The sequence below is a fragment of the Homarus americanus genome, unplaced genomic scaffold, assembly GCF_018991925.1.
Source record: "Homarus americanus isolate GMGI-L3 unplaced genomic scaffold, GMGI_Hamer_2.0 scaffold11022, whole genome shotgun sequence".
In the NCBI taxonomy this organism is placed as follows: domain Eukaryota; kingdom Metazoa; phylum Arthropoda; class Malacostraca; order Decapoda; family Nephropidae; genus Homarus; species Homarus americanus.
Window position 1 is genome coordinate 14,848,953 of NW_024737068.1, and position 19,869 is coordinate 14,868,821.

Below are 19,869 nucleotides of genomic sequence, written 5' to 3' on the forward strand. Positions count from 1 at the left end.
CGCATTACATCCAAGCCCGCCTCTACACAGCTGTCCAGGTATCTCATTACAGGTAGTTTCCACTTGCCCCCAGTCAACAGGTCATGACCCCTGAAACAAGGTCACGATACCCCCAACCACCTTCTGGATATATCGTTTCACCTTTCCTATTCTGGTTGTCGACAGCATGTAGTTGTCTTTATAATACCCCAACTTACTAGCCTGTGTCTGCCTGGTATGCTTCAGGTAAAAACAAAACAAAACAGGTTCAACGTTGAGTTGATTTAATACAAATACTTAAAAACTACTTGTCAGCCAATACAATAATATGTAATCTACAGTAATATGTAAAGTTACTACAACAACCTGCAAAGCCGAGAGTTCTCTGGTGCACAACTACACTCAAGATTGACTCCACATCTCTTATCGGTAAAGGTAACTCAAGGGCCATAAATATGCGACGAGATGGCTAACACACGAGTAAACAAGCAATCACAGTGGTGCACGAGAGCCGGATACTTGATCCTGGCTCTTAGACAAACGCTGTGACGTCACGCTCTTCCACCCACACACTGACGTCACGTTGCTCTATAAACCCCTTCCGTGATTCCTACTCTATTTCTGTCTTCCGCCTTTTCTACCAGAGTCGAGGAACACAGTATTTGCATCTCATTTTGTATTCCGTCCTTCCGTCAACCAAACTGTTGCCCATAACAACGTAAGATGAGGCAGTGTGATGACGTTAACCAAGATTCACCAACAATAAAAAAACCCAGACGAATACAGAGAAAACAAACAAATTATGGGTAACTAAACAAATCACACTCGTTTAGTAAAGAAAGTGAAAATAAATGCATAACAATCTACAGTACAGCTGTTTTTCTACAAGTATTAAACTACAGATATAAACTTATCATCTTTACCTCATAACATATAGTAAAATACCCTGGTCATATTAAAAATGCAATAATAATTAAGTCTGATCCATTCTAAGCATTTCAAAATTTTCTGACGAAGGTACGCGAAGTTGTGATCACATTGGAATTAACTAAAATATGTAAAATTCTCTTAGATTATAGAATAGTCTTAACTTTACTTTCCTGGCCACACTATACTTAAAGCACGATAACACTAACCTCGTGAGTACAATGTGTTATCTTACTCAAGGGAACAGGTTATCTTATCAAAGGCGTTAAGACATCGTATTCAAGGATAAAAGCCATCGTAATCAAGGGAATTAGACATCGTACTCAAGGGGTTACGAATCATCCACACAAGACTCACAGGTGACAGTAATCCACGTCTTGTGTAGCCTCGCCTGGATGTCTCTCTACCATGACCAACGTCCTAACCTCTCAACTTTGGCCTTCACTCCCATAATTAGCTCGCCTTCTACTTATTTAGACAGAAGAGGAGAGAGATAAAGAGATAAACGAAGGAAATAAGAAATACAGAGGAACTGGAGACGAAAACAATCAAAACTACAGAGGAAAATATAAGTGATGTCATTTTGATATTTTTCTGTGAACTTGGACCCGTGTTTATCATAAGGTAGAAATTATGTTCTTTTATACACAAAGGAAGCGAAATAAACTAAAGAGGGAGGAGAATAAAGACAGTGAGAAGGAAAGATGGAGAAGAGAACGAAAGAGAGAAATACACAAGAGATATTGAAGGAATGTATACACACACACACACAAATACCAAGACGCAATACAGAATAATTTTGCTGTCAGCGTAGGCGCCCCTCCCTCCTTCTCTCCCCCACCTACCTCAATCCCTCGCTTCTCTCCCTCCGCCCCTCCCCAACACCCACCCCCCCCCACAAAATTCCAGATGTGTGTTTGTGTTTGCTTATATCTGCTCGTGTTTGCTTGTGTGCGCTAGATTTTGCTAGTGTGTGGGTGTGGGTGTGGGGGGTGTGTGGGTGTGTTTACTTGAGTGAGTGTGGTGGTGGTGATGGTGTGGATTAACTCCCGTGTCGATGTTTGCTTGTGGTGGATGGTGTGATGACTGAGTGGGTATGTTGTGTGACGGTGTTGTGATGGGTGTAACGCTGGTGCCCCTACCCTTCCTCGTCACCCCCTACCCTTCCTCGCCACCCCCTACCCTTCCTCGCCACCCCCTACCCTTCCTCGTCACCCCATACCCTTCCTCACCACCCCTCCCTCGCCACCCCCTCCCCTTCCTCGCCACCCCTCGCCCTGGGTTCATTCGCCACCAGGTTAAGCTCTCCACATTCTAAAAAAAATTATTATGATACAAATTCCTCATAATTAGAGATGTATATATACATTAGGCACCAGTATAACTTGTTAACTTAATTTAATTACCCCCAAAAATGTATGTCCAAAGGCAGTGTCAAAAGTATACACTACCTCAATTAAATAAGTTCATTTGGTACCGGTTAGGTTAGGTTAAGGTAGGTTAGATAGATTAATTGGGTAAGGTAGGTTAAGTTAGGTTTGGTAGGTTAAGTTAGGGTAAGTTGGGTTACATCAGGTTAGGTTTGGTTAAGTTAGGTTAGGAGAGGTAGATAGGTTAAGGTAAGTTAGACAGGTTAAGTTAGGTAAGGTAGGATAAGTTTGGGTAGGTTAGGTTACCTTCGTGGCTACGTTCACTTATTACTGTACCAGTTATGGTAAAACATAAACGTATATAATTTGTCTAAAAGTCCTCCATGTCAATTGTGTCTTCGTGCTCAGTGAAGGTACAGGTATCTAGTTCAGGTATAGACTCTGTGCAGCGCTTCACACACTACCTGTAAATGATCTACACACACGAGGGATTTATCTATCCTCCATGAGCGTCTGAACGTGACCAATGACCAAGTCTAGTCCAAGTTTTTTTGTTTCTTCAAGGATAAAACATTTAATCTTTGACCTAAATAAACGGGAAAAGAATATTGAACGGGAGTGGAATAAAGATGGCGGACGTATTGTATCAGGTGGGGGTTATGACTACGGCGCCTCAAAGACGTTGTTTTCTGATATCTTCAATGAAAACAACAATAACACGCGTCTCATCTCCGCGGGAAAATCATCATGAACACACGGAGAACACGATAACCCGAACACAGGAGAGACTTGGGGCAACGAATACATAGAGAAAGGGAGACATGACGGAGAACGGGGTCGCAGATGGCGCTTCGAAGGTGCCAGACGGTAGGGGCCAAGGTCAGAGTGCCACAGCTTGACCTCATCCGGGCTGAGTTTTTTGGGGGGCTGACCATGACTCATACACTTTCTCTATTCCCGTAGCTACGTCAGGGAAGGTGTTTCCTCAGGGCAGGGCTGTGTTATGTCTCATGAGGCGTTATTGTGTACGATGATCAAGACTTTTTTTTCTCGTTTTATCGCCTCTGGTACTGTGCTGGGCAGGTGTTCCTCTGGTTCAGCACTGGTGTGGTGGAGGGTGGAGGAATGGTGAGGGATAAGTGGAGGAGGTGGACGAAAAAACGTGGTGGAGAACGAAGGGTGAAGGGCAAGTGGTGGTGGAGGAGGCTGTGGTGCAGGAAGAGGAATGGAAACAATGGGTTGACGGAGGATGGGAAGAGACAGGTGGTACAGGTGAGGTGGGCACTGGTAGGACAGGGTAGAGACTGGGAGATTGAGGTAGTGATACCGGCTGAGGAGGAGGAGGAGGAGGGGGTGGGGGTGGTGGTGGTGGTGGTGATGAAGATGGTGGTTGTGGTGGTGGCGTCATGGGTGGAAGGAGGGACGGAGGGGAAAGGGTAGAGAGGAGGAGGAGGAGAACACAATGAGGTTGGTGTAGCAGGTAATCCTGGTGATGATGCAAGCCCTCATCATGGCCTCCGTCAGGCTCGTATTTCACTACCATTTTCATCTAATCTCCAGAGGCTGATAATGACCTCAAGGAATCATCTGCTTGATAAGGCTTTCTATAAACACAGTGGGAAGCACGCCAGCACAACACAGGCGTTCAGGTCCTGGTGTCTTCAGGTGGGTCTGTGGATGCTCGTCGCTCACCCACCCTCACCCACACAGGTGGGTGAGGGTGTCGGCGACGCAACACAACTCGGGGGAGCAACACGTACAGACTGAGGTGCACCTGCCCGCTCGTTTACAACAACAGCACCTGAATTCAAGGAGTTAGCCAGTTCCCCATTAATGTATCATGTAACAAGGTATCTGATACTGGGAGGATGTACCTATCCCAGCTAGGTGATGAAACACACACATTAATGAGGCAGTAAGTCAACACAGCATAGAACCTGGTCCAGCCGCCTCTGACCTCGGCAACTGTACTGTGTGATATATATATATATATATATATATATATATATATATAAACAGTTATATAATAGGGGTGGTCTTTACACACAGAGAAATATAGTATACGTTAAAGTGTCTTGGAAAGTGTGTTATGAGTGCAAGGTAAGTCCTGAAGAGAGTAGTGGTGAGCGCCCCACACAGGTTCATACCCTGCTGCCGGGGTCTTGGTCACGCACCCACTGTTTTTGTGGCGCCTCCCTTGGCGGCCGAGGTGAAGGCAACCACCACTGTAATTACCGCACCTGTTGTGTTTGTTCCTCAAGTTTAATACAAAGACAAAAACGGAATAATTATTTCTCACACTGACACGAGTTAAATCGAAACAATAAAACTTGTAGGAAAATCGACTCACATCGTCTCATTTTATTTACACACCACCACCAACAACAACAACAACAACAACAATACAACAACACGAACACTAACAAAACAGATACTGAGATTTTACAATGATCGCAATACATAAAGAGTGTACAAGATACCATCAACTCTCAAATGACAGTCAATCAACAAACACCAACTACCTCGAAAACTCTACATCAATACCATCATTAAAAATCACAAGTGCCAAGAAAGTTTATTTGTCCTTCACCTGTCTCAAAATTTGTGACTTGGGATGATAAAGACATAACAAACGACCAGTAACTACCCCGAGGACGACCACACAACTGAGGACGACCACAGTGGCGAAGACTCCAAGAATAGACAGTAAGGCGCCATTGAGGACACCATTAGATAAGTGGGTCGAGTGACGTGTATGTGTGTGTTTGTGTGTGTGTGTGTGTGTGTGTGTGTGTGTGTCAGTCAACCCACACATCATCATCAAAACAACAACAAACAAACAAACACCCTGAATAATCTTTAATACTCTGTGCAGTTTTTACCTTTAAAGAGATATTACATGTATTCGCATATATACAAACACATACAAACTCACAAGCAAACACACATGCATACATCCACTCACACACAGAGACCATAATTGAGGGGCCAACAGGTGATGCCCATCAGTTAAGAGACAACAGGCAATCAGATATTAGCCATTAGTTTCGGCCCATCAGTCTCCCTCTCCCTCCTCCACCCACCTCTCACCCTCCATCCACACCTCGTCCTCCACCCACACCTCGCCTTCCACCCACCCCTCGCCTTCCACCCACCCCTCGCCCTCTACCCACACCTCACCCTCCACACACCTCACCCCTCCCACACCCCTCACCCTCCACACACACCCCTCACCCTCCACCCCACACCTCACCCTCCCACACACACCCCTCACCCTCCACCCCTCACCTCCACACACACCCCTCACCCTCCCACACACACCTCACCCCTCCCCACCCACCCCTCACCCTCCATCCACCCCTCATCCTCCCACCCCTCACCCCTCCCACACACACCCTCCACCCCTCCCACACCCACCCCTCACCCCTCCCACACACACCCCTCACCTCCCACACACCCCTCACCCCTCCACCCACCCCCACCCTCCCACACACCTCTCACCCCTCCACACCCCTCACCCCTCCCACACACACCTCAACCTCCACACACCCCTCTCACCCTCCCACCCCTCACCCTCCCACACACACCCCTCACCCTCCCACACACCTCACCCTCCCACCCACCCCTCACCCTCCACCCACCCCTCACCCCCTCCCACACACACCTCACCCCTCCACACACACCCCTCACCCTCCCCACACACCCCTCACCCTCCCCCCCACCTCACCCTTCACCCCACACCTCCCCCTCCCACCCACATCCTCCCACACACCCCTCACCCTCCACACACACACCCCTCACCCTCCACCCACCCCTCACCCTCTTACTCTCTCCATCTCATTGTCGACCCATAATTAGTACCTACAACCATACCCACAAACTTACCCACAACAACCATCAACAAATCTATCTCGTGTGAATAACTGAACTAAAGAACAAACGAGAACAAAACTTAAGTCTAGATGCTTAACTAAAACTAAATTACTTAACCTAATCTAACCTAACCTAACCTAACCTAACCTAACCTAACCTAATCTAACCTAACCTAACCTAACCTAACCTAACCTAAAGAACTGATTTCAGCTAATATGAGTTTAATCTTTACCTTAGACCTGACTCACGTACCCCTTGAGTGTGACGTATTAAAGTCATCGTATTCAAGGGGCTAAGACATCGTACTCAAGGGTTTGTCATCATATTCAAAGGGTTAAGACATCGTACTCAAGGGTTTGTCATCATATTCAAAGGGTTAAGACATCGTACTCAAGGGTTTGTCATCATATTCAAAGGGTTAAGACATCGTACTCAAGGGGTTTAAGGTATTTCTGTGACGAGGAACGTATTTTCAAAAAAGTTACCAGCTTCGTCGGGGTTCGAAGAGGAGTTAAAACAAACATATACATATATACAGGTATTCAGAATTTGTGTCTCTTTTAGTTAATGCTCTAACCTAAGACCTGGTGTATCCCAGCTAATCTTAACTCCATCACTGGGTGGATGCGAACGAGACTTATCACTAAAGATACCATGTGGACTACCAACAAGGGGAAGTGCTCAGTGATTCAGATAAGCAAGGGTGTCTAAAGACCAATATGGAGGCATACAATGTGGAGGAAGTTAATGTGAAGGCATACAATACATGGAGGTAGTTAGCGTGGAGGCATACAATACATGGAGGTAGTTAGCGTGGAGGCATACAATACATGGAGGTAGTTAGCGTGGAGGCATACAATACATGGAGGTAGTTAGCGTGGAGGCATACAATACATGGAGGTAGTTAGCGTGGAGGCATACAATACATGGAGGTAGTTAGCCTGGAGGCATACAATACATGGAGGTAGTTAGCGTGGAGGCATACAATACACCTGAAACACGGTCAATACAGCTGCTCATAACTTCAAGATACTCTAATATCACTTTTAGTAGCTCATTTATATCTCATCTATTCAATGATACCAGCGCAGGTGCGTTACTAATTGATCTTAATAACTCACGATACGAAAAAATATATGATGTTGACGTCGTCCTACATCATACAGTGTTGTACATTATACGTGCAGGGCAACAGAGAAACCACTAGAGACCCGACCTAATTCTTTAACACTCACTCCTTATGTTCTTGACTGAAAACATACAAGACTGATCACATCAACCTGCGTGTGTGAGTGAGTCGTGTATACAGTTTACGACGCTGGTGCTATGTGCTCAGTACCACACCCCCCCCATCCCCTCCCCTCCCCTCCCCTGGCCTTGCACAGCCCCGCCATCTACCTGACCTCAATCACATCACCTTCGTCAATAGCAAACCCTTCTATCTGTTGATTTGAGACTGTACTGAACACCCACACAGGTGTTATACGCCTTCAGGTGTAAGAATAACGTGAGTTTTTTGTTGGTAGAGCCGAAAAGCGAGTGAGAAGAGGGTCAGTTTATGACAGCTGGGTTGACGGTCGTTGTGTGGTGTGTCCTCGGCCCTCCCGCCCCCCTACCTCTCTCTCTCTGTCTCTCTCTCTCTCACCCACTCTCACTGCCTTCCTTCTCCTGCTGTTTCTGGAGATTGTCTGCTACTGCTTCCTTCTGCCCCTGCTACTGAAAGGACCCGACACCGCTTCCTTCTGTTACTGAGAGGAACCGATAATGCTTCATGCAGCTGTTTTCTACTCTCTTTGTTGCCGCTGCCGAGGAGGAAGTCTGCCACAGCTTCTATTTGGTGCTGCTGCTAAGGGAACAAGTTACCGAACTTCATCATTAACTCGAACACTCTGGGTAGCTTCAAACAAAGGTTGGACGGATATATGAGCGATAGGGGTTGGGTGTAAACAGGGCTGCCTAGTATGGGCCAATAGGCCCGCTGCAGTTTTCTCCATTCTTATGTTCTGCTGCTGTAGGTGGGTGGTAACGTAGGAGTCAATCTGCTCTTCTCGATCATAACATCTTTCTCACATGCCTGAAGGTGCTGATGCTGAGGCCTCCGTCATCTCCTTCATTCACCTCAACGCAGCAGTGTTCACGTTGTTCTTATTTTCATTGTCATCGCTAAACATTCGGTTCTTCCTATCAGTTTTTCTTTTCAGTTTATATTCAGTTTATTCTATATATATATATATATATATATATATATATATATATATATATATATATATATATATATATATATATATATATATATATATATATATATATATACACAGGTATACTGTATATATATTTTCTTGTTATGGGAAATAAATGCGAGCAGCAACAGTTGATTATTTAAGGGGTCATATAGGCTGAAGAGAGAGAAATAGTAGGAAAATGGAACTACTGATAGAAGGAAAATATTGAGTAGCAGAGATGGTAAAGTGACAGCGATGACGAGTGAGAAATGAATCGTATGACCTGAGAGGGTGAGGACGCGTGAAACACTTCCCTGTTTATTATCAGAAGTAAAGTTCTAAAACTACTGCACAGTGAAGATTAAGCGAGGTATAGAGAAGACGTTTATCAGTCGTAAGTTTGTCTAGTGTGAAAATACAGATGTTGTTGCTAGATACATCCATACAGGTATTGTTCTTTGAGAAGGTTTGAGGTACATGAGAAGTGTTTGTTAAGGTATGGGAGGGCAACACTCACCTGACGCCATGGCGAAGGCAGGGGAGGGGATGCTGACGACGCTACTATAACACAGGTACAACACCTCAGCAAAGACAATAAAACGTGTACACTAAGTCCGTCTTTACCACCGGTGTCCCTAATCAAACACAGGTCCTCGCGAAGACTATCACGGAGTAACACACACAGAGGGGCAGTAACGCGACCGGGTCAACGGCGTCTGAGCGGTGGGTGGTTGAGGCACCTCACTAGAGCAGGCCAGAGCTGGCACTGGTGAGCCGCTGCCAGTCTCCCGCGTCCTGGGGCACGCCGAGACCTTTCTCACTTTCACTCTCAGGTGGGGGGGAGGAGGAGGTCACCCTGGGTGCCCTAGCAGCTGGGGGAATGAGAGGGGTAATGCTAGGGAATTAGTGACTGGAGGAGGTGAGTCAAGGGGGTGACGGTATTCATCAGCAGGTAGAAGTAAAGCAATAGGTCGAAGGACAAGAGCATGGGGAGGGTGAGAGGCAGGTGATGACCCACACCTGGTGATCACCGTCCTTCACCCACCACCAATTGTCTTCACCATTACGTCATCATTGGAGCGTTAAAACACTTGCTGACAGTCATGCTAAGGTCACGAAATTTATGTCTCTCAACCATTACTTCCGGACTACTGACACAAACTCCACCAAAACCAACTGAAGTTTGTAGTGAGTTTTCGTCTTGAGTCAACCTATACACAAGACGACACTAAAACTATGCAAATCGTAATTCAGACTCAGCTGACTGAGGTGTGAGAAGTGATAAGTAAATTTTACATCGTTCTGTTTTTCAATGAGGGTCCTGGTATGCGGAATGATTAATTTAACAAATATAAGGTAACCAAGTGTGGCTGTATAGGCAGACCTGACAGCAATAACTAGGTAAAGCGACCCAGTAAACAGGAGGACGCCTGAGGCCAACGCCGCCCTAGCCACACGATCACACTGTAACCTGTTATTAATGTGGCGTCTTGCTTACGGTTTACATTACTAACACTTGTTGCCGAGCGCCCCCATATCCCGTGTGTGTGCGTGTAGGGGCTTTATTCTTTAACTTCTGCACATAATCACTACTACTGGGTGTGCCAAAAGAGAAATCTTGGAGGAAATATCACTAAATCGTCGTCCTTCCCATGAGCGGACATCCCTATGATTGTGGGGCGACCCATGGGCACGTGATGACTACCCTGGAGGTGGTACGACAACTGTGTGTTAGCAACGACTTCAAGACACCAAACAACCCTGGGTGTTGACCTTCTATACCAGGACATGGTGGAAGCCCAGACTGTCAGCAGACGACCCCAGGACGTGACAGAAGACAATCATACAATAACGATACGACCACAGAACGAAGTACGACCCCTTGTTAAGTGACTCATAAGTGTATGCAGCAGGTTCAAGTGTTAGACACAATTTCAGAGCATCAGCAGAATACCCAAGAGTGTCAGCAGACGTCAGTAAGAGGAGGAGGGGCGCCAGGATGGCCGCAAAGGTGAGGCGTTGACCATAATTGGTGATGGTTGATTCCTAGTGACGCTGGTACTGAACCTCACACTACACACACACACACACACACACACACACACTAGGGAGTATATACTGATGTTATTATGTGTCACGACTGCTAAACAACTACTACTAGATGAAATACAGTTTTCTTACTGAAATTGAAACGACTATCACCGCCATGTAAACTAACCTATGTTACCCCATGAACTTTGGACCGAGAACTGTGAGGACCTTGGTGGGTGGTGGACTGACGGCCTCGCTGGGGGTCAGGGCGGAGACAAACCCCAGCGCAACATTACATCGTGTCTGGCGAGGTACTTCCCTCTCTCACACTTTAAGGTCACTGTTGAGGAGATCCAAGTATAACATAAATCCCACCCAAGAGACAGCACGGAGGTGGTGACGTGTGCAGCTGCTATTGTTTATGTCTTACCCTTCGTCAACGAGGCGCGGCCAACGTCCTTTACCCCTGAGTGAGTCCTGTAAGATACCAGGCTCACCACTGATCCTTCTTGTTGTGTGGCATGTCAAAAGGCATTAGCCGCTATAGTATGTTGTATGTGTGGCTGTAAACACCTTGCTGGTAAGTTCCACAAGGTGTCACCTCAGTAACAATGACAAACAAAAATACTGGAGTGTGTTTCAGTACCGGGAGACGCCTGCCTGCGGTCTTTGACTTTATAATAGGTGGAGCCACTTAGTGTAGATTACATTGGGTGGTGGCGGTGTGACGTATGAGGGGCACTGTTACTAAGACTACAGTGTGTGTGTGTGTGTGTGTGTGTGTGTGTGTGTGTGTGTGACAAAATAGCTTCCCTAACATTAAGTGATGCCAACAAGAAGCACCACAGAACAATATATTAAGGAACTCACCACATGACTACCAAATATTCAATTACTAAATAACACGGCTTCAGGCTTATTATTCCCCATTTAACAATATAATAGAGCCATTTTGATAACAAGATTAAGTCAATTTTCTAAGGGACGGTGATAAACAGAAAGTAACCTCCGATCTTACCAGGTGTCAAAACAAAATTATAATTGTGGATGACCAAACGACAGAATCTGCCGGTGTGATCAAAGAGCTTCTCCCGGCAGGTTAGACTCGTGTGTTAAACCGGTGCAAGTTTGGGTCATGTACAGGGTGAGAAGGGTGGGGGAGGGGGGGGTAGACTGATGGTGGACGAGAGGATTTCTAATTATATAATTTTTTTCACAACACGAAGACAGATACAACCACTAAAACTATTTAACACAACAAACTCCTGGTCTGGCGTGCCGGAAAGATTCATCGAAACAATTTGACAAGTTATCGGGTTCTGGGGCGACATTGTAGTTCTTATTACCACCATGCTATTGTACTATTGCAGATGTTACGAAATGTTACATAATATTTCTTTAAGATAAATGTATAGTATATATGAGGTGCCTAAAACAGAGCTCAGGTTCTCAACTGGGTCAGCCATGCTAACATTGTTATTATTATCCACTCTGTATCTGTGTTTTTCTGGTTAAATAAACTGTTTCAATTCAATTCAATTCCTAAGAAACACCACTAGCACTCTACACACCTGCACTGTAATAAACAAAACAGACACTTGGGACACTTAAACGTATATTCCGGGATGTACAGTATTTAATTCAACCTGATTTAACGTAAGTTTCTAAATTAACCTAATTTAATATTCATAAAAATTTCTGTACCACTTACAAGACAAGATGTTGTTCATTTGCCCGCCGTAAGTATAGCTTTAAAATATTTTTGTGTTGTAATAAGACCTTTAATAGACGCCGTCTCCAGGAAAAATTTAAAATACGACATTTGATAAGAACATGAGAGAGAGGGGGAGTACAGGAGAGAGGGAAGAGACCTAGAGGGAGGGAGGCAGAATACACGAGAGAGGGAATGAGGGGGAAACGAGAGGGAGGGAGAGTACAGGAAAGACGGCGATACGAAAAGTCAAGGTGACTAAGGGAAGGAGGGAGGGAAGACCAGCCATCACAGTATCACCTGGAGGAACACCTGCCTGTCACGTGGTCACTGCCTCCTTCAGACAGTGACTCTACCTTCACATCCTCACCCTCCGCTGCTACCCCCCCCCCTCACTCTCAACACTAAGGAACTGTTCTATTTATTCACTCTGGCAATTGTGAAAAAGGCTGGTTCAAGCACTCCCTGGTATTGTTGACGAAACGTGGCTCAGTATACGGTCATGGCGCGCGCGTGTGTGTGTGTGTGTGTGTGTGTGTGTGTGTGTGTGTGTGTGAGTACCGGCCCTTACCCTCCCTCACTCGTTGTGTGACTCATGACTCAACAAAAAATTCGAACTATGGGAAGTACACACACACACACACAACAAGGACCTACAGTTGGCTCGGAAACAGCGCCAACGAGACCCAACAAGAACCTGTTACAAAAATAAATAAACCGGTTCTTCTCAACTCAGATCTTACCGTCAACACCTGCACATTCTCCCCACAAGTTCCCTCGACGTGTGCCTAATTAATCACAAGTCAAGTGATGCAGCCCAGACAGAGTTTCACCTGGGCACCTCCACCACGAGCCACACATCACCTGACATATGTAAATAGAGCAACTACGCCCTAGACACAGCGCGTCGGCCTGAGACCTACATACTATTATGAAATGAGGTCATATAAAGACCTTGCTGCCCTCCCAAGGTCACGAACAAGACATGTCGATCTGAACGGTGTTTAATGGGCGTCTACCTCAGTACTGTAAGTGGTATGTCATGATGGGTCAAGTGTGTGTTGGGGGTGGGGGGGGGATAGGAAAATGCAGGCGGGGGACGAAATGCTTATACTAATATTGTATCGTGTGAAAGTTGCTGGCATATTCTATTTCATCTTTTATTATTATATGGTGTTTATATTACCTTGTTACTATGACGTACTATATAACGGTTACACCATATTACTAAGAACATAAGAGTGGCGGAAACTGCAGCGGGCCTATTGGCCCATACTGGGCAGTCCCATTTACACCCAACCCCTATTGCTCATACTACTAACATCGATGACATTAATATTATTGATAGTAATAATATTACTAATACCAAATATCATTATTATTTTTATTATTATTACTATTATTATCCTAAGAACTCAGAAACCTTAACGACCATGGTACACACACAGGTGATTAAAACCTTATATACAACACATTATAAAAGGAGATGGGCACCTGGCACCGTGCCAGGCCTCGAAAACTAACCTCGTGGTCTAGTGGCACCGCATTATGCACAACCAGGGGTCGACCTTTGGCGCCACGCATAGTATTCTCCAGTCAAATGTGTATGAGGCTTCGTCACGTGGCACCAGAGATGGAGGGCGAGTATACATAAGTAGTACACTGAAGATCAAAAAGAGCAACGTTACCAATTTTTGAAGATAATTCTACGCCCTGTAATGTTATGTTATATATGGAATTCACGGGGAAACGATTTGGCTTGGAAGGTATTTTATCCAAGTAAACGCAACTATAAATCACGTAACTTAATTCTCAAATATATAAATGCCACAAAGCTTGTTGATAATACGGTACGCAAGAAATGGGACAAACCTCACCAGTTTGACTCCGCATCAAATACATCCCATGGCTGGCGCACCGTGATGAGAATGTGCATACCTAACAAACATTCTGGATTAAAAAGAAAACTGTTAGATATGAACCTGTATTACTGTAGAACGTATTTATGACCAAGGAGACAAGGCTTCTGGTGGTCTTGTATAGTACCCAGAATCCCGCCGTAACTACACGATTTTTCTCTTGCTTTACCTTATCTAACTGCTGTATTGATAAAATTGATGATGAAATTATTTTTCTAAGAACAGGTCACTTGGCAATGTGTTCAATACTATGTAGAAGGCAACAGTAGTATAAATAACACATAATGTATCAAATAGCGCATCTGTTCCATATTATACAGTTAGAGACCATAGGATTGTTACTAACGCCTCTCTTGATGTTCACATAAAGCATAATAATTATAAAGGTGTTGCTAAGTCGCCCTGTCGCTATACAGTAGACTACACTGTATGATAAAGCTTACGTCTCACTCTTCATGTACGACCACCGGTATACAGTATAATGGACGCCCCACACAGCGAGCTCACACACAAAACTCCTAATTATACAGTATACATTATGAATAAATCAGTGTGATATTATACAAAGTGCTGACTAAACGTTGGACTGATAAACAAGAACAGCAAACAAGACAATTAATGGTGGTGTGAATGGTCAGGTTAAGGGTGCGACCAGCGAGTGTTATTCCCTGTCAGTCAACCAGCGGGCAGAGTCAATACACACGCTCTCTCATGTGCCTCTTGCAACAGAGGTCGTCTTGCCTTCCTGTATACAGAAGAAAATGTGTCAAGCACGAACATATTTCTAAAAATGTAACCACTCTCATACACTAATGAAGAGTAACACCAACTACTGTAATACTTTTAATATAAAAATGGTGACAAAGGCAGACTTACATGAAATTTTAAATCTTTGCCTACCAGTAAAAGCAAGGACTATAAACACTATTTTATCCTTGAGTAAAACATCATAACTGGTTTGTTTCGACCACGTCCATTCCTAAGGTAATGTTGAATTAAGACTTAAAATGTGCAGTACTATGGCTCTCAATGGCTCTTTAGTGCAAATTCTGTTAACCTGTGAGGCACTTCCTGTAGTTCTTTTTATTGGTTCTATAAGGAATAGTTTCAAGGGAATCATCACAGATAGAATAACGCGTGACAGGACGAGGAGTAAAGTTGTATCAGGAAAAACAAATAGTCGGTGTTTTTTTTTGTTTTGTTTTTTACATTTTCAGATATGGATGCCATTGGTGCCTGAAGTACTTACGTGAAGGGATTACTAGTTTGAATTACTTTATGGACTTCTAGTAATTATTTTTGGATCTATCGTTATCATGGGTGAGATAAGCGGTCACTCATACACTAGCCTCTCTCTCTCTCTCTCTCTAGTTTTCTTTATTCTTAGTTTCTTTCCCTCAAAAAAAAAGGAGATTATTTGCAGAACGACGGTAAAAAATGACACCTTCAGTACTGAGAGACTTGGATGGTGACTGACTGGCAGGGGTCCGCTACCTCCAGCACCTTCACCTCACGCTACTTGCCTCCTCCATACTCACAACACTGGCACCTCACCATCTTCACATTAACCCAATTCATGGTTTAGCCTTTTACTGACATACAACTACCACGAGGGACTCACTGAAGTGGATATCTGCGCTGGATGAGGGTGATGGTTGGAGGCTGGAGTGAGGAACAATTAGCTAGGTCTGCCCTCAGCTCATCCTTGACTCACTCCCAAGAATAAACCAATAGCTCGCTGCCAACAGGTCCTCACCTTAATACTGAGTGCCCCGGAGACGCTACAGATTTCTTTGTGAGTGATTTTTATTAAACTGAATTTATGAGATCTCAAACTGAATCACGCGAAATGTAAACAAACATCTCGTTTGAACTTTGACAATTATAATGTAGCCAGTATGTTATGGTGTACAGGTGTACACCCACACTCTCTCTTTGTTGTTGTCAGTCTCCAAAACTGGGCCACCAACAACCACGTCACCATCAACCATACCAAGACCATGGTTATGCACATCAACCTCTCTTCCGACGTTGTCCCACCCCCTTCCATTACTTTAGGTCCCAACACACTCCAAGTTGTAGATTCCACTAAGCTCCTCGGCGTCACCATATACAACAAACTAAATTGGAAACCACATGTCAGTGAAGTTGTCAAATCCTCCAGTTTCCGTCTCCACCTCCTCCGCCGACTCAAGTCCCTCGGAGTTCTGGCACCCGAGCTCCTCAGTGTTTACTCAACATTCATACTTCCCAAGCTCAGAGGACATGCAAGATTATTCTCTCCCCTTCCTATTCCACATATCAAGAAGAGCTCTGCTCTCACTGACCATCACCACGACCTCATCTGCAAATTTGGCGAGAAACTTCTGCACCTTCCTCGACACCGGCACCTACTACCACCTGAGATCCCTGGCCCGAGAATTGTTGTTCGACACCACAACCGCATCCAGCCCATACGAGCACGAACTGATCGCTATAACAACAGCCCAGTTCCAACCATTGTAAAAATTATCCATAACTTGTAATCAACCAGTGTATTCACTCCCAGTCACTCTTACTTTTTGCACTGTCACTGTGTTGAAATGCCCTGTAGTTTCAGCTTCTCCCTACCTAGTTATTATATATCATATTTGTATCACTTATGTTACTTGTATATTATTTGTAAATCAAGAGACCCATTCCCCAATTATGTAACTGTATATTTTCAGCCTTCCGGCTGCCATACTCTTTCAATAAACCGTTAATTATTATTATTATTTATTACACACACACATATATATATAAATATATATATATATATATATATATATATATATATATATATATATATGTATATATATATATATATATATATATATATATATATATATATATATATATATATATATATATATATATATATATATATATATATATATATATATATATATATATATATATATATATTTATTTATTTATATATATATATATATATATATATATATATATATATATACACAGGGGTATATATAAGTTTTATTATTGTCTATACCTGTATTAAATTTCTGCTGCCCAACATCATGGTTCGCCTTAAACAGACATTAACCTAAATTCTGTGCCAACATCATCATCACTTCTTATAAAATAGTTAAAGTTTTAACTCGACTCTGGTGTCATTTACACACCGGGAATTTATACCCTTGTCAGCCTAATATGGTGTACAACAAGCCCGGCCATAACTGAAACTATGACCAATTCAGTGATCAGTTTTAATTTGCACACACAGGGTCCACACACGGGAGAGAGCTACAAGTTTAGTAATAATATATTCAATTATTAAGATATTTTTTTACTATTCAAAGACTCGAAAACAACTGGTGACAACAACAACGACCGAAGATTTATAACAACGACGGAAAAGCGGCAATATTTTACCAACAGTGACAACCAGAGAGTCAGTGACCCATGGGTCCTCCGTTGTTGTCTCAGCAACTCTACCTGCGCCACTCATTATAAATAGACGCTAAGTGCTCAAGGAAGATGTCCGGGAGAAGTAATAATACATGAAGCACACCTTGTGACGCTCACATACAGTAGACCATGATACCAACAACCTCATTAATACGATAACATAACATTGTTTTCCTTGTGTCGTTATTATCAGTACCAATCTGTGTATGTATGATCGTGAACTGCATGAATGTACATTTTATACAGATATGTGAGAGCACGTTAAACCCCGAATTTACTGATGGTCACATTGGCGGGTCTAAGCACTTGTTATACATACTGTACACGGTGAAGGTCTCCCGACACCTGCCCTCGTTAGCCACACAACCTGGCACTCTCTGGTAATGAACCAAACATCATAATATGAGCATAAAATTCGGCCATAAATAGTGTATAAATAAGAAGATAAGGAAATAAACGAAGTATCTATTTTTTCTTTACATTGGCCTTTGCTTCGGATTACATAATTAAAAAAAATCTTGAACTGACGAGATAAGTGTAGTGGAGACGATGACGCGAGCTGGCAGTGATTTTACATTCCAAATATAAAATAAAGTGAGTTTAATATTACTGAGACATGACTTATAAAATCTCTAAAGTAAAGGTCATCATTAGTTCACGTCAACGATGTTCGTGCAGGAGAGATAAAACAGAAGACTTGTTCCTATGAGCCATTCTCCTGAGATGTGCTTGTTTCTCGGGCCTATTTCCTCTATAATAACAGGCATGTATATCAACACAGTAATAAAGCTACTACACATTAGACAGGGAATGTGAATCACAGACACTAAGGTACTGGCTAACAGCGCGTCATTAAGATTACCGTTACTGTGACCATTACAAGTAACTTTCCGCAAGAAATGGGACCACGTCACCATCTGGCCACAAACGTTTCACTTTTCCCTAGAGAGGGGGAGATGGAAGCTTTTACTTTCTCCCCTGAGATAATAAACTGCTCTCGTACATAAATCACAACACAAAACTATAACTTTCACCATCACTTATACTGTACATGTTGTGTCAAGTGTGGCGGCCCGTCCTCCCCACAGTGCAAGGTTTGTGTTCCCGACTTAACTCTCCCGTCGTTTCTTATTATTTGAAAACAAGAAAATAATCCAAGATACATAAACGAATATATAATGCCACGTGACTTTATAAACTACTATACATGGGTAAACCGCGTGACTCCAGAATCAAGAAACACAACTGGTAACTTGACCGCCTGTGGCTCACGTTGGTTGGGCTAACACTTCTCTTGAGCTGTCAACCTTGTCCATCAGATTCACAAAGTCACTCTTTTCTTTTTGGTATTGTACAACCTTATATAACGGTGATAAGTGAGAATATAATAACTCGCATAAAATATACCTATGATGATGAATGTTCGTCCTTCGTCCCTTACAGCCTATCTCAAACAGTCAAACGATTTAGCTCACCGCTATCAACAATGTCACGTGAACTAATGTATATGTCACCTAAACATTTCATAAACGTTAAATCTGTTGAAGTTTATATATTGTGACTTTCCGAACAACAAAAATCAATTTGCAGTTATGTGACACCATGTTGATCGCTTACCACTATAAATGTTTCTGGTAATTGGTCGACAGCCACGCTAGCTGTAAACACTGCCGTCCTGTGTATAGTCTGGCCGTAAACAATGAGTGTTTAAGTGTCAGCCGAGAAACTGGCAGCTAGTAACTGCACGTATCTCAATCTGGTCTCCATTCTACACATCATCGCTGGACGCTGGTAATGAAGTCCTCTAATTGTGTTGGCAGTATAAACAAAGACAACCTGAAAAGTTATCTGGAGTTTAGATAATAATAGAAGCATGTGGCCAATCAAGTTCAAATGCAATATATCGAACTCGAGTTGGGTTATTCATGGCCTATTAAGTGTCTCCTTATCAACAGAACTTTGTCTTTAATATGGGAAGTGAATGAGTACTTGGCTTAGCTGTGGGAGGACTCCATCACCACTACCAGAGGACTGTCAACATTGTGGCAGAGTTTTCATAAATCTTTCCTTGGCAAAATATAAAACGAACTTGAACTAGGGTAAATTAAACTACAGTAATTGTTTTCCGTAATGTAGCTTTCACGTTGTTGTTGTTTATTGACAATTGACTCCACGTTCATGTTAAAAAGATAATTTAATAGTTGATATTAAATAAAGTCAACATACGGCATTTGTGAACAACTAAATAGGTACCTGCAATTCCCTATTTAGATTTCTTCGGCATAACAACTGGTACTTGATACAATTAACTGTACGTCATATTACCAAATCAAAATCACTATCTATTTATGTTTGTACAGTATATTCCCATTCTGTATAACTAATTA

At 43.2% G+C, this 19,869-nt stretch overlaps 1 protein-coding gene across 17 annotated transcripts in view; it reads right to left on the reverse strand.

The window, feature by feature from the left end:
- Positions 1-19,869, reverse strand: part of LOC121872991 (proline-rich protein 36-like) — a 139,204-nt gene that overhangs the window by 43,125 nt on the left and 76,210 nt on the right. Inside the window, exon 1 of one of the 17 annotated variants that reach the window (XM_042376199.1) lies at positions 8,889-9,151. The exons of the other annotated variants lie outside the window; for them this stretch is intronic. The gene's annotated coding sequence lies outside the window, so the exon portion shown is untranslated. Of the gene's footprint in view, positions 1-8,888; positions 9,152-19,869 lie in introns of those variants that run through there. 17 annotated transcript variants of the gene reach the window in all.